The 13901-nt window shown below is 54.5% G+C and overlaps 1 protein-coding gene across 1 annotated transcript in view; it reads right to left on the reverse strand.

The window, feature by feature from the left end:
- Window positions 1-13901, reverse strand: part of TEX264 (testis expressed 264, ER-phagy receptor) — a 39556-nt gene that overhangs the window by 7844 nt on the left and 17811 nt on the right. The gene's annotated exons all lie outside the window — the stretch shown is intronic.

A 13901-nucleotide genomic window follows, 5' to 3' on the forward strand; every position in this document is an offset into this window, starting at 1 on the left:
TCCTCTTCCTCACCCCACCTCCCCCTGGCAGCACACTTCAAGACCTCAGCCCCCCTGCAGCCTGCCAGGGACCCGTGACAGGGGCATGTGCCCCCAGGCCATGCCCTGGCCCCCGCCGAGCCAGGGCTGCGGGGACTCTGGGGTGCCAGGGCCAGGCCGAGGAGCAGCTGGACCCCTCTTGCCACCCCCTCTTCACCCGCCCGCCCGCCAGCTGCTCACTAGCAGAGGGGGCGGCTGATTACAAGCCGGGTGAGAATGGAGAGTGTCTCTTCAGCAGGTTTTCTTTTTCTTTCTTTCGCCTTTTCAAATCACTGACAGCTTTTATTTAACCCTGCAACCACCCCGACTATCTTCTTCCTCCTCCTTGCCCCGACTATCCTCCTCTTCCTCCCCACCTCAACTATCCTCATCCTCCTCCTTGCCACATCCCCCCTGGCATGGCTTGCCCAGACATCCTCCGGCAGGGTCCTTGTCCCTCCAGTACTCTCCGAAGCCAGGGCTGGCCCCTCTCCAAGGACAAGCTCTATGGACACATCAATCATGACCTTACAAAAGCCTGTTCGTTCCTGACCCACTTCAACCCTGGGGATGGACTAAGCTGATTTTGAATAATTTACTTCCCAGCCAAATGCCAGCACCAGGCAGAATCCACAACAGATGAGAGCCAATGCTGACCCTCTCCCCGGCGCTGCCAGCAAGGCCACCTGGAGAGCCACCTCCATGCTGGCAGGATGCTGTGCAAGCAAGTCAGGGACAAAACCCCCTGTGAGCCGTTTTTGCGTCTATTTTCCCAGGAAAGCCTGCAGGAGCTGGCTCTGCAGAGCCTCAGTTTACCCAGGAGCACCACAGCAGCAGAACCACAAACCCCAGCAGAAGCTTCACCCGTCCCATCCCAAAGCCTTCAAGCCTGAATTCCGGCAGAGTCCTTCCTCCAATCGACGAGGAACCACGTTCATGAACCCGTGCTGCAGGGACACGCAAGGACGCAGGCGGGCTTCCAAGGCACTTGGAGCCTGGAGTTCCCACTTGCAGGCAGGTGAAGCACTAACGCACACAGATCAAAACTGTATTAAATAAAAACAAGACAGGCTGTTTTTAGCAGCCGAGCAGAGGCGGCTCATATCACTCCTGCTTTTTCAGCAACAACACAGACAAGAACCCTCCCCACTGCTCTGCCCTTTGCTCTATCAACCACAAGCTCATCAGCCAATCTTCAGCTCAGTTCGTTATTTTAGGTTACTGCAACACATACCAGAGACGGGTATCTCCAAGATTCGCAGGTTTTTGGGGTGCATTCAGCTGGCCCTCCACCACTTAATGAAGACGAAGATAACTCAAAGGATCTTAGAGCAAAGAGACCTTCACTAAATTCGTATGAGGTCTCTAACCAGTCTAAAACCTCAAGGCTCCAGTCCAGCCTCCAAGACAACCCAAGCTGACTTCCCAAAGCCCACTCTGGGGTTCCTAAAGAGCAGATCTGGGACATACCCTCTCCCTACAATTTATCTAGGCTGCTACAACTCGCCTTCCAATTACAGAGCCATAGTAGTGACTCCCCCAAAGCCCAAACAATGCCCCTTCCACACACACAAAATGTGTGAGTTGGAGCTTTATAAGGTATAAAAATGCAAAACTCTATGAAAAGCAGGGTCCCAGACTGGCTCTTGAGCTAAATGCTGCTTCACACTCAGGGATTATCCTATAAGAGAGACAAGGATGCTCTACCCTGCCAAGGTGGGAAGCAGCTTTGTCTCCCTGAAGCCAGAAGAGCACAGGTGCCCTGCAGCTAAAGCCCACAGCCATGGACCAGGTCACTGGGATGACGCTAGAGTGGCCTGACACTCACTGTCAATACCAATGCCTGCCTTATTACAGACAGCTACAGGGATGCTTAATACTTGACTTCTTCCCAATTCATCCAGGGTTTTCCCCAAAAGTAAATGGTGGGAAATCAAAGCCTGGTGGTCCTAATTTATACCTGTACAAATCCAAGTGGGAGCCAGACTGGCCTCTGCTCCTGTGCTTTTTCTCAGCGCAACCCAGCTCCTGGCAGGGCTGCTGCAGAGCTCAGCACTGGCAGCTGGGCTCAGGAGAGGACAACATCCCCAAGAAGGAGCAGGGAGGTGGCAGCTGGGACTGCTGTCCTGTCTGGGCTGAGACCAAAAGGTTGAGGCTGCATAAAGACCTAAGGGCAGAGGTGATGAGGTGGGGAGCCACGACAACAGAAACGGATAAGGGGATCATCCAAAAAAATGCATAAGGGGATCATCCAAAGGGGATGCAAGGGAGATCACCCTTCTGATCTCCTTTGGGTTGATCACAAGGCAGACAGAGGACAGGCAAGTGCAGGCAGAGGTGCAGCAAAGTGCAACCAAGAGGTGGGTGTCAGCATAGGACAGAGCAGGCTTGGATTATCCCAGCAGCGGGGAAGGCTGCAAGGCTGCTGCAAGGGAAAGAAACAACCTGGAGAGACTGGAGAGCAGAGTCCAAAGGCGAAGGCATAAGCAGACAGCAAATTAGTGAAGGCTTAACAACATGGCAAAACAAGAGAGATGCTCAACAGGCAGTAATACACTCTGCAGCTGAGGAGGAAGCCCCTCGCTAACTGTGCAGCTAAGCCAACAGATGGAGCAGCAAGGTGGATGTGGAGTTTGCATGGCAGAGCCCTCCAGTCAAATCAAATGCAGTCTCACACGGGCGGAGGAGCTCAGCAAGAGGTGAACAGTGGGACATCAACAGGATCAGGGCCAGGCTTCTGGCTAGGACAGCAAGACGCAGTAAGTAGGGCAGGGAAGGGGACCCGTCCCTTCACAAGGTCGTGCTGTGCCACCTCCCTTCTCAGCCTCTGCCGGGAGCTCGCCTTTCCTACAACCAGCAGCAATGGAGGTGGCAGCACAGCACACAAGGCTTATTTCTGTGCAGGACCCTCCACCGGGCATGTGAAGCATGGTATGTATTGCACATAATCCATACAGTCAAGCTACACGTACACAGCAAAGGCCAGTGCATCCAGAGCCCACCAGTTCAATCCTGACATGCACAGCAGCTCAGGCATACTCCTGCTATATCACATCTACTGCTTCCCATGAAGCCAACTCCTTCTTGGCCCATCCAAGGGCCATGGTGGAGTGTTGCTCACCATTCTCTTGGGAACAAGAGTTTATGTAAGGAAAGTCTCTTGCGCTCCTCTTTCCCAAGTGAAGTAACACCCTGCCCAATCTTTAACCCTGGGTTGTTTCCAAATCACCCACCACCAGACTCCCTGTAGGACTTTCTCTAGGTTGGCCTCATCCTTCTAGGAATGGAGCATCCTTCGGCCTCGTGTATCAACAAGGACGACAAGGATTATGCACTGAACCAGCATTTCAGGAGATCCTCCCCAGCAGCAGGACGTAGAATCTCCCTGGCAGCACAAATTTTCCTCTCCCCACTCATCCATTAAGGAATAGACCCCACTGTCTGCCCACAGAATGTCTTGGGCATGGTCTCCCAGCCAGAGGACGCCCCTGCTTCCCCAGGCAGCCAGGAGAGCAGTTCCAGGGCTATGGGAAACGCGACAAGGCAGCTGAGACATCACCTGCAGTCGTTAAAACACCAGCAGAATTGTGCCAAAATGGAAGGAAGTGGCAGGGTGCTCATGTCACTCCGTGCCTCTTGGCACCTGCTGGGAAGCAGAAGGCAAGCTGGGGCACTGCAGGGACCAGCTTTGTCACTCTGTTGGGCTTGTCCACTCAGGAATTCAAATGCCACCAACAGGATCTGCTTCATCTCCCACTGCTGGAAGAATTCGGCTTGTTAGGAGACCAACAAACAAGCCTTGTGGATGCTCTCAGGATCCTCACCATGCCCAGGCATGCTGGTGCTCAGGCTAAAGCTGAACCCACTGTCTGCCCCAAAACACTTCTAGGGTTGCCAGGAAGGTGGTGGGGAGGCAGCTGCTGTCTTCACCTCAATTCTGGCCACAAGCCCTCCAGCCCCACAGCCCATCACCAAGACCTCCTGGCATCGCACATAGGGTGATGGTTAAGCCATGCTAGCCCGCTGAGTCAGTGTTTCAGGACCGATGGCTGTGGGAGTAGTAGGGGAGAAGCTTTTCATGTCACCACTGAGCTTCCTGCTGGACCAGGGCCAGCGGCTACACTCTCCGTGCTGCCCAGCAGCTTCTGGCTCCACTGCAGAGACGTCTGCCTCACGTCCCAGCCGCCACTGTGCCATATGTGCACAGCCATCGCCTGCGCCTGTCATTCACCCCTGCTGGAGGATGTCCTGCCTGCAGCGCCTAAAAAAAATCACCCTCAAAACCCAGCTAGGACCAGAAAAACTGCAGGGAGCAAGCGACCGGTCACTCAGCAGCTACTCCCACTCTTCCACCTTAAGGGCACCAGGTAGCTCCCTGAGCTGCCCTCCTTGCCACTAGCCAGGTATCTGCTGCTGGGCACTGCCGAAAAGCTGGGACTGGCTGAAGCCTGCCAGCCACTGGGAAAACAGTGGTGCAGGATCCAGACTAAGCATTGACTTCTCTCTGCACAGTCCCAATCGAGAGGGGAGCCCCCAGAGGGATCAATGAGCATGTGGCCCAAGGCTGCACCAGGAGGGGACCCAGACCCAAGAAGCAGCTGCAGGTTGTTTACCAGGGGCTGTCTGAAGATCAGCTTGGCACAACATACCCAGTGCTGCCACTCACCTCTGCTCTTATGGCAATGGGATGCGTCACCACCATCGCAGTGAAGGAGAAGGGTGCTGGGCACACAGGGCCAGCTCCATCCACATCCTGCTGCAACCCCAGAGTGACACCAGCCACAGGAGGAGTGGGTTTTCCATAGGCAGTTGGAGAACAGGGTCAGCCCACCGCCAGCTTACAGCCAGGTCCACCCTGCTACCGAATTGGACCAGCAGCCTCAAGTACGATTTGCTAAATGCCAACGATGCAGAGTGGGTGTCTGGCTCCTGCCCTGGGGGGAGCATGGCGGGACCCCCAAGGACCTGCCAGCCCCATCTCCACATGCCAGCACCTCCTCCCACCTCTTGCTTCCAGCCAGAGGCATCCATCCTCTCCTCCTCTCCGTGAAGGGGTCGGACGCTTCGGTCTCAGGGATTTTAAAGAAACAACAAAACCCATGTGGCGCTGAAAGGCCCTAAAATCAGTTGCTAAAATTAGAGCTGAAACTGAGCCACCAGCTAGGACTGGAGGGAGCGCGCTGTGTGCCACATCCGCCTCGCTTCCTCACACGCTCCACGCTCGGTGTGTCATCCCTGCTTATCTGAGACCACGGGCGCTAGGTAGTGCAGGGATGCTTTGCAATTCAGTCTGCACAGCACTCAGTGTCCTTCGGCACTCTCCCAGTTCATCCAGGGGACAGACTCCTCATGGGCCCATCTCACCATCCTGGACCCAAACTGAGGATGTCCCTGTTTCCATTTCTCCTTGCCCAGACAGCAACTTGAGGTTAAAAGCTGCTTTGATTCCAAGTCTGAGCTGATGAAAGCAAAAAAAAATAAAAGGCACTCCCTCCTCCTTGGGTTTTAAACTTGTTTCAATGTGTGCTTGCAGCCCAGAAAGCCAAGCGGCTCCTGCGCTGCACTACAAGCAGCATGGCCAGCAGGTTAAGGGAGGGGATGCTCCCCCTCTGCTCTGCTCTTGTGAAACCTCACCTGGAGCATTGCATCCAGTTCTGGGGTCTCCAGCACAAGACAGTCACGGGCCTGTCAGAGAAGGTCCAGAGTGGTCCACAGAAACAGTCCAACAGCTAAAACACCTCTGCTACGGAGAAAGGCTGAGAGAGTTGGGATTGTTCAGCCTGGAGAAGAGAAGACTCAGGGAGACCTTATTGCAGCCTTTCAATATACAAAGGGCACTTCTAAGAAAGATGGAGAGAGACTTTTACCAAGGCCTGTAGTGACAAGACAAGGGGCAATGGTTTTAAACCAAAAGAGGGCAGGTTTAGATTGGACATAAGGAAGGTCTCTTCCAACCCAAACCCTTCTGTGATTCTGCTCCTCCCTGCTGATCTGCAGCCTGACCACGGGAGACAGGGATGAAGCCTGGGTGCCTGGGACTGCCTGCTGAGGGGCAGGAGTCAGGCAGGGGCTGGGAAGGAACCATTGGCCCAAGAGCTGGCTTGGGCAGAAGGCAGGACAAGCTGCTGGAGGGAGAGGCAGGCAGATGTGCTTTACACCAGTAATACCTCAAACCCCAAGGAAACCCCAACATCTCAGCTTACAGCTCAAGCAGGGTGCACGTGGAGCCGGCTGGCCCTGCCTCCCAGCACGGCCAACACTCAGAGCCAGCTCCAGCACACAGCACAGCCACGAACACCAGGCTGCTGAGGGCTGCAAAACAGCTTCTGCTTCCCAGCCTGGAGAAACTCACATTTCAGAGGTGGTAAGACTGCTCCCACGCACGTGCACTTTACTTTCAAATCCTCTGGGCCACGAGGTGTTTCAGAAACAGAAGGTGATAGTATTGCAATCAAGAAAAGGCCATTTCCATCATCCAGCAGGAAAAACGAGCGGCACCACCAGCACTACAGCAGTGGAAAACAGTCTTGCCAAAGGATAGCAAATCCTCCAGGTAGCAAAATACAGCGCCTGGCAATTAGCACCTCCTGCACCCATCAGCATCCCTCCCTGCCCAGCTCACCAGCACGCTTCCCTCGCTTCCCGCAGCCGGCCCCCATCCTGCTGACAACCAGGACATCACCCTGCTGTCACGGCAGCGCTGTGGCTTCGAGACAGACAGGTGAAAATCAGCCTCCAAGATCCTCTCCGCAGTGGTGGAGGGAGTGCATTTGGACCGTGGGAGCTGCGAAACGCCAGGCTCGATAGCTAGGAGGGTTTTTCATTTTCACCTTGGCGAAGGCAGCCCACCATGCAATTTACACCTTGCCTGCCTGCCTGCGCTTCCCAGGGCTGAACCACCCAGCTGTTCCCACCTCGGTGGAGCCACGGGAGCTGCAAAGCGGCAGCTGTCAGGCACAGCCAAACTGAGAGGTGAAGGAACGAGGTCAGGTGAGTTGGTGGGTACAGGAGGTCCCAGTGCCCCAAAAGGGCTGATGGGGACCAGGCGCAGGCTCCCAGGTTGCTGCCGGAAGCTGCTGTGAGAGTCACGAACAATTTTCTCCTTCCCAGGATGGGGATGGAGATTCCTTCCCATCCTCCAGCAAAAGGGAGTAAGCTCCAGCCCTGCCTTGCTGCAGGTGCAGACACGGTCCAGACCTCCTCCTCTTCCAGCACCCACTTGAACTACAAGAGAAATCCTGCAGCATGACCAGGAGCATCCCTCATCTTCAGAGACAAGCCGGCCAACAAGTCCCAGGGAGATAAATCTTTCAGAAAGTAGGCATAGGCAGCCAGAGCCCCCCGTGTGAGGGAAGGACAAGCCCTGGACAAGGCTGCCAGCCTTAACACGCTCAGGTACATTAGTCCGTGTGCTTCCAGGGACATATTACTGCCCCCAACTACAGGAATGTCACCTGCAGAATAAGGAGCAGATGGTGCAAACACACATAATCCATAGGGCTTGGGTCCCCCCTGGTGTCATGGTTATTTGGGAGTAATTAGTCATGGAGCAGAGAGTTTCAGAAGTGAAGAAAAATTCTGCATTAAAAAAAAAACAAAACAACCTTTTCCTAAAATCTCAGTGCTTTCCATGTCACAGAGTTCTGCCTTGCTCCTGTACCTGCCATGGCTAAGTGAAGCCAGCTGGGGAGGCAGTTCTCACCAGCTTCCCAGAGCTCCACTATATATTCTCACACTCTTCCTCCTACCTGACCCCAACCACATCCCTTCCTCTCTTCCTCCTTCCCCATCACTGCCATACACAAGCTCTCTGAAGGGGACTTTGGTTTTAACCACTCAGAAAGCTCAAACACTGGATTTTCATTATAAGACAAGAAATCCACGTAAATCCACATAATCTCTCCTCCCCTAAGGAACCAGCCCTGGGTTCCTGTCCCCATCCCTAGAACTCCATCACTACAGGAGCGTGTGGGTCAACAGCCGCACGTGAAAGGAGGCAGATGAGAGGAGGACCGCAGCTGGAGAGGGCTGCCTCTGCTTCGGAGTGCAGGTCTCCAGGGACCTAGGCTCTCCTTCCAGCCCTCAAAGGATGCTTTTTCAGCATTAATCGCAACGCTGAAGAGGTTTGATGCAATGATCTCTGCCATCACGGATGACTGGAGCAACGCTAAATCGCTTTGCCTGCTCTGTTGCCTTGGCGAGGCTGCCAGGAGCAGCAGCTGTGGCAATTTCTCTGCTTCTTGTCAAGGCAGGGCCTGTCAGGAAAGGAATCATCACCCAAGATGTTCTCCTGTCTGTCCTGCCTCAGCCAGGCAGCCTATCGCACTGCAGCCTCCCACCCTACACGGGGCATCACGCAGGTAAAAAGAGCCTCTTTGAAACCTGGGTCTCTGTTAGGCTGCTCAAAGGGAGAGTAAGCCCTAACCTAGAGTACAGCCCTGCCCCAAGACACCCAACAACAGGTTCTTTCTTGTGGTGAGAGATCTTCTTCCATGGCTAACTCACAGCTGAGAGCCTGGAGGGCTCCTCATCCGGATGGACATTACCAGCCCACCTTGATTGCTTTAACTCCTGGACCACCACTTGCTTGAGTCCTTGCCCTTCCACAACAGGGATGTCCAGTGGAGGCTTGTCGCTCCCAACCTTCTCACACACATCCTTACCTGTAACAGCTCATGTGATGAAAACCTTGTGCAGCAAACCAAAGCAATAGAGATGGAGCAGGAGTGCCTAGTCCTCATAGCACGTGGGAGCTCTACGTTTCCTGAGCCAAGGTCCAGGCCCCCCCTGCCAAATCCCAGCCCTTTCCTCATGTTCTTTGGCTCTACAAGCCATCCTCCCAGGATCATGGGCATCTCCAGCTGCTTTTCCACAGCTTGTTTGTCATCAGGACAAACTCAGGACATGTGTCACATTAATGCCCCTGGGAAGAAAATAGTGCAGTGGAATAAATACCTTCCTGTCCCGTCCTTGAACAACCTTGTCTTTTTGCAACGCCCCCGGCTCCCAGGCTTCATGGAATATATTTCATGATGAGCTAAGCTCAGCCTCACACCATCCCTTCGCAGCTGAGAAAGGAAGCTGAAGAACCTAACCTTGCTGAACTTACTTGCACAGATAAAGCCAGCGTCAGCCTGAAGCAAAGTCAGGATGCAACCGCCTGATTCCCAGACAAAATAGTCCTTCCCTCCCCACTGACAGGGACTTAACATCAGGTTTATCAGCCTTGTTTAGAAGGCAAGGAAGGCCACAAAAGAGGAAGATCAAGCAGGTCTCAGCCTGGTTGGCTGAGAAGGAACCGGTAAGATGATCACAATGTCCATCAGCATGTTGCCAGTACAATACATCACCACATCTGATGGTAAAAAGCAAGTTTCTAGGACAGGAGGATCCTCCAAGCTAACGGCTAAGTGCAGCCAACAATGAAGAAACCATTTGACCTCCTGCTCAGGGAGGCCCAGGCTTGCCTTGGGTGACAGGGGATCCCTTCTGGGCTCTCCGCTGCAGGACACTCGTTCATGAGCCACTGCTCACCCTCAGTTCACTGCCCCTCCTGCCTCCACTTCTCCTTCCCTTGCCCAAGGGACAGACATCTCTGTGTTTTAAAAGCAAGCCAAGGCCCAGGACTAGCGCCTTTCTGAATTTTTATAAACGAACAAGAGACATTTCCCCGCAGGCTTCCAGAAAAGCTGTCTTCAAACCCCCATGTCCAAGAGCTTGCACCTCTACCCCAAAAAGCCGGCAATCCTGTGAGGCAAAGGGCAAAGAGCCTCGTGGCCCTGGTGAGCCCCAGCATGATGACAACTACTGCTGGTGAGCTCAGCTAATGAAGCCCCCAGAGCCTCCAGCCACCACGTGCCGCCAGCAGTAACAATTCGCCCAAGGAAATCCCCAGCGCAAACAAACAGCGCTGGCGGGCAGAAAGCAAAAGGCAAAAAGACAGGCAGGCTGCCTGCAATGCAGGAGGAGGTAGAAATACAGGCAGAGGCGAGGAGGGGGTAAGGGAGGCAAACGAGCAGCACCAGGCAAATTCATCAGGGACTTCAGGACAGCTTCAGACATCCTCAAGCCAGGTCACACCATTTAGGCAGCTGCACGTGCTGACCAACCTCTCCAGCTGCCCTGCCCAGAGCAGGCACGGGGAGACAAGGTGGGGCTGGATGTCTGCCTTTCCTCTGCAACCCTCACCTCCTCCTCCTCCTCCTCAGCACACCAGGGATCCCAGCGCAGGGCCCCAGGGGACTCATTACCTTGGTCTGGAGAGTGCCTGTCGAGCACGCTGCCACAGTGTGCTGGGGTGTGCAGGAAGGCAAAGGCTGGCGGTGCCGGCGGGGACCCGAGCTCTTCTGCCCGCAATACAGGCAGCAGGGAAGGGGAGCAGCTGCTTTCAGCAACCTTTGCAGTCTGGTGACTGCTCCTCTGCCAGCACAGGATTGTGAGTTTGACTGTGCAGATCAATCAGGAGATTAAATCGAAGCAAGTTAGGCAAGGATGGAGCCCAGCCCGACTCTGCCCTTACACAAGCCTGCAGCTTTCCAGGTCCTGTATGCTTCCAGAGGTGCTGCATGAGCCGTGAAAGCTCCAGATAGGCACTGTGCCACTCAACTTTCCAGGTCTTTCCCTGTCGGGGAGCCACCTCCCCATCTTCACCACTGCTTCGCTCTCCCAGCTACCACAAACCACACGCAGCCCTGCGTAATGTCACCGATGGCAGCACATCAGCTGACATCGCAGCCAACAGAGCTGCCCCAGATACTCATTGGTGCCCCCTGAGAAGCAGAGGACATCCTCCCTCTTCCCAGCACCATAGTGCCCTCCCTCAAGCTCTGGGTACCCGGAGAATGGGGAGGACTTTAGGGAAGCATCCTTGCCCCTCTGTCCCCACCTACCCTCCCCCAAGCAGCTGCAGCTCGTCATGGGCAGGGAGTGGACTCAGCCCTGTGCCACTGCAGCCCTGTCCCAGGAAGGCTGCTGGGTCTAGGCTAGCAAGAGAGGAGACGTTTGGACACTGGGCCTGTGCCCCATGGCACAGCATAAAGCCAGAGCTGAACCAATGCTACAGGTCCCACAGTAGCTCCTGCTGGGAGACACAGCTTTGCAGGCTAACTGGTGGGCGACACAGGCAAGGGCTTGATGGGGAGGCAGGAACTGAGCAAGGAAGGGACAAGTGAACATGGTACCCAGAGATGCATGTGGAGAAAAGGAGGATGCAAAAACAGGAGACGATGCAAGCCCACAGCATCAGGCAGCTCCTGCAGCCATAGGAGCCGCTTCTGCTTTTCTCGTCTGCTGAACCACTCGGCAGAGAAGTACTTGAGCAAGTCTTTCTCCGACTCTGACCTCTGGATAAGCTTTCGCCAACTCACGGTCTGGTTACTGTACCACTGGGCGGACGTTACCCCAAGCTGTGAATCTGCACAGCATGGAAAAGAAGAGCAGCTGGCCACAGCAGATGATAGATATCTACCTTTCTGCATGTCAAGGAGCTGCTACCAGCTCCCGGCAGAAACAAAACCAAGAGGAGCAGCTGAGAGTAACTGGCCGTCCAGTGGCAGGGAGAAAATGCTGGTGTCCGCAGTGGGAACGAGGCCATGGTTTCCCTCCCTCCAGCCTTCCTGGGGTGCCTTACAACCCCAGGGAGTGGGAACAGAGCCCGCCAGCAAAAACCTGAAGCCAGCAGGCAGCTGTGAACAGTCACAGTGCATCCTCTTCATCCCCACGGGGCCAGGACATGCCTTCGGGTTTCATCTGAAAGGCAACAGCCCCCAGCGCCACACTGGGGCAGGGACTCCCAGACTGATGACTCTCCCAGCTGCCTTAAAGGTCTGTCCTTGACCTTCAAGCAGCACTTTTGCCTTAGGATCCACCCTGCAGAGCTGTGAAGATAAGAGAAATGGACACTGTAACAGCTTTAAATATACCAGATCTTCTGGTTGGTGGTGTGTGGAAGGCAGGGAGACATAAGCAGAAGTTTCCAAGGGTCCTGCAGTGCAAACATGCCCATCCACAAGTTATCACTGTGATAAGCAGCCAGAGTCAGGGATGCAGAGCGGTTCCTAACCTGCTCTCCCTGCTGCACTCTGCTCCAGCACTCCCTTCATCCCTGCAGGGTTGTTACAATTCCTCATATTAGCAGAGGATGAACCGGTAAAACCATCCGTCTGTGGAGCGAGCACCCGGCAGTCATCGTGCAAGCCGCCAAAAAAAAAAAAAAAAAAAAAAAAAAATCACCCCAATTACTCCATAGTGCCAGAAACTCGCAGGCATCCTTCTGCTCCCTCAGACCCTTTGAAATGTAAAGCCGTGCTGTTCAGCGTCTTTTAATTTGGAGCTCAGCCTCAGACCGGCAGAGCCTCGCTGAGCTTTAGGAGGAACACAGCCATGCAAAATGTAGATGTGCAAGATCTAGATGCCAGTGGCCTGGAAGACAAGCATGCCTCAAGCCCCACCAGTGACTCCATTTCATAGTCTCAGGGTCTCTGTTTTGCTACCCCAGTGCCCGAGAAGGCTGACTGCAAGTCCCTCCCCTGGCAGCCAGCACCCCTTCTTGCCTTGGTGTGAGGTGGAGCGGAGCTCAGGCTCTCTGCTGCAGCTGGGCTGCTCTCACAATCCTGAAAGCCTCCAATAGCCTTGCTCTGCTCCCCCTCTGCACACAAGCCAGGAGATCCATATTTTGAATGCCTCTAAGAGATGAGCTTTGGAAAAAGAGGACATGGCAAGCATGGAAATCCAATCCTGTCCCAAAAGCTGTACCTAGGCTTTGCTCCAAGTCAGCACAGAAACCTTTCTAGTTTCTCCCTGCTACCCAGAAAGAGAGGTGACTCTCCATCATCATCTCCACTCTTAGGCAGATTTGTTCCTCTGCTCCACGCTGGAGGCACATCCTTTTTTGTGTTACAGCCCCAGCCCTCCTGCCAGCCCTGGCAGGGCAGAGGGGCCCTACCTAAGTGAGAACATTTCTCCAACAAACCCAGCAGAAATGCATCTGCTCAAGCCAGGCATGAGCCTCCACCTCCTCATGCTCACCAGGAGCCCAGGAAAGGCAAACATTGGGTGGGTTGCAAACAAAGAAAAGGGATGCTGCCTTGGCCCACCCAGAGCCACTGGTCCATCAGGTGCCTCTGGTCTCTTACCAACATCAGATACCACAGAAAAGATCTTGAGAGAAGTCAGCTCAATGGTGACAGAGGACAAGCACTGACTCATCCCTGAGCCAGTCCCCAGGGAGCCATTGCCTCCTCTGCCTGCTGTTGTCTGACAGCAGGGGAAAAAACGCCTTTTCTCACTCCTATACGACTGGGCAAACAGCAGAGGTGCTAGATGACTACCCACCTGGCCCACTGGCCACAAAGGCAAAGAGGCTTGCCACTGTTTGCCGCTCACCCGGGATGGACTGCAGCACAGGAAGCCCAGACATCCCCGCCAGGTTGCAGACCTCCACCAGCTGCCTCAGGGCAGTTCTAACCTGGAGTCATCTCTGCCAGCTCTGGGTAGAGGTGCTGGAGTTACAAACTGCCAACGTTTCTATTAAAGGCTCCGATTTTCCCTGGTTTGGCTGAATCAAAGAGGCTGGAATAAGCTGCCACATGCTGGAAAAGAAATGAGACAAAAGGTGTCCTGGAGCTGAGGGCTCCCAGGCACTCTCCAAAAGCCTGCAAGCCCAGAATTAAGCGCAGCTTGACCTTCCTCTTTCAAGGAGCTCACAGACCAGGCTGCAAGCTGCTCCAGAGCCCTGCAACAGCAGAGGCAGCTGGAGACCACAAAGATGAACCCAGTCCTGGCAAATCCAGAGGAGTCCAAGAGAGCCAGGATTTGGCAGCATGATTTTCCACAGCCTGTTGGGACAACCCGAGCTCAGCACCAGGTGTTTGCTCCTCAAAGCA

Source organism: Leptosomus discolor, chromosome 9 (assembly GCF_034619465.1).
Source record: "Leptosomus discolor isolate bLepDis1 chromosome 9, bLepDis1.hap2, whole genome shotgun sequence".
In the NCBI taxonomy this organism is placed as follows: Eukaryota; Metazoa; Chordata; class Aves; order Leptosomiformes; family Leptosomidae; genus Leptosomus; species Leptosomus discolor.